The sequence below is a fragment of the Elephantulus edwardii genome, unplaced genomic scaffold, assembly GCF_000299155.1.
Source record: "Elephantulus edwardii isolate Elephantulus edwardi_28Jun2011 unplaced genomic scaffold, EleEdw1.0 scaffold00016, whole genome shotgun sequence".
Taxonomy (NCBI): Eukaryota; Metazoa; Chordata; class Mammalia; order Macroscelidea; family Macroscelididae; genus Elephantulus; species Elephantulus edwardii.
The window spans coordinates 3,508,238-3,510,246 of NW_006399766.1; positions in this window are offsets into that span (position 1 = coordinate 3,508,238).

Genomic DNA, 2,009 nt, shown 5'->3' on the forward strand with positions numbered 1-2,009 from the left:
GTATATTTATCTAGTATCCTGCCATTCTACTAAATTGGTCTACTAATTCTAACAGGTTTTTCTTTTATAGTCCTTGAGTTATCTGTGTACACTATCATGAAATCTGCATAGCAATAGTTTAACCACCTCTTTGCCTATATGGATGCCTTTTATTTCCTTCTCATGTCCTATTGCTCTAGCAAGCACTTCCAATATAATATTGAATAGAAATTGTGCAATGGATAACCTTGTCTGGTACCTGTTCTCAAGGAAAATGCTTTTAGTCTTTTTCCATTGAGAATTATATTGGCTCTTGGTTTTACTTAATATACTTTTCACTGTTTTGAGGAAATTCCCTTCTATTCCAATTTTATTGGGTGTTTTTATCAGGAAGGAGTGTTGGATTTTGTCAAATGGCTTTTCTGCATCAATTGCGGAGATAACCAGGTTTTTGTTATTTGCTTTGTTAATGTGATAAAATTGTTTTTCTTATTTATAACAGTTATGAATCCCACTTGGTCATGATGAATTTTTGTTTTATGTGCTTTTGGATTCTATTGGCTAGGATTTTATTAAGGTCTTATATTCATCAGAGATCTTGCATCTATATTCATGAGAAATACTGATCTGTAGTTTGCTTTTTGGTAAAATCTTTGCCTGATTTTGATATTCGAATTATACTTGCTAGAATGACTCTGGGAGTGGTCCTTCTTTTCCTATTTTTTTAGAAATACTTGAAGTAGAATTGGTGATAGATTTTTCTCTGAATGTTTGGTAGAATTCAGCTGTGAAGCCATGAGGTCCAGGACTTTCCTTATGGGGAAGTATTTTTATTACCTGTTCAATTTCTTTCTGTCTTTTTTTTTTTTTGATAGGTCTTTTAAAGTATTATACTTCTGTTTGTGTCAATCTGGGTAGGGCATGAGTATCAGGAATTTGTCCATTTCCTCTAGATTTACAAGGTTATCAGATAGAGTTTTTCCTAGTACTCCAATATTATCAATTTAATTTCATCTGGTTCAGTTGTAATGTCACCTCTGTCATTTCTTAATCAATTTATCTGTGTCTTTTCTTTTTATTTTTTTGGTTAAGTTTGCCATCAGTTTGTCAATTTCATTGACCCTTTAAAAAACAAACAGCTCCTGGTCTTATTGATGATTTCGATTGTTTTTCTGTTTTCTAATTTATTTCTGCTCTTGTTCTTATAATTTATTTTCTTCTAGAGGCTGTAGGGTTATATTATTGTTCTTTTTCTACTTGATGAAGGTTTTGGGTTAGATCATTGATTTTTCTTCTTTCTTCATTTTTTTTAAATATGTGTGCCTACTGCTAAGTCCTACCAGCCCTGAGAACTGGCTTAGCTGCAGCCGAAAGATTTTTGGTATTTTCCATTTTCATTTTCATTTGTTTCACAAAATTTTTTTATTTCATTTATAACCCAATCTTGCTCTAGCAGAGAGTTGTTTAGCTTCCACATGAGTGGATTTGAAAGCTTTACTCTCTTGTGGTTAGTTTCTAGTTTTGTGGCATTGTAGTCTGAGAAGATACTATGCATTACTTCAACGCTTTTTTAATTTGGTGAGGCTTACTTGATGTCCTAATATATGATCTATTCTGGAGAATATATCCTGTCCACTTGAGAAGAAAGTCTATTGAGTTTTAGTTGAGTGCAGTACCCTGATACATCCACAAGGTAGAGTTGGCTGATTGTAGTTTAGATCTGCTTTTTTGTTAAGTTTCTTTTGAGTTGACCTCTCCTATGGTGAGAATGGTGTTTTAAAGTCTCCTATGATGATTGTGATATTGTGATGCTATTTCTTTCTTCAGTTCTGTTGTCCATTGTGGTAAGAAGGTGAGCTGCAATCCCGAAGGCATGCAGTTCAAGGTCACCAGCCGCTTTGTGGGAGAAGAATGTACAATCTCCTCCCATGTGATTGAATGCATCTAAATACCTTCCTGAGTGTCAGCTATGGGTCAGTTCTAACTCTATGGTACACAAACCAACAACATCATTTCTTGTATAAATGTTG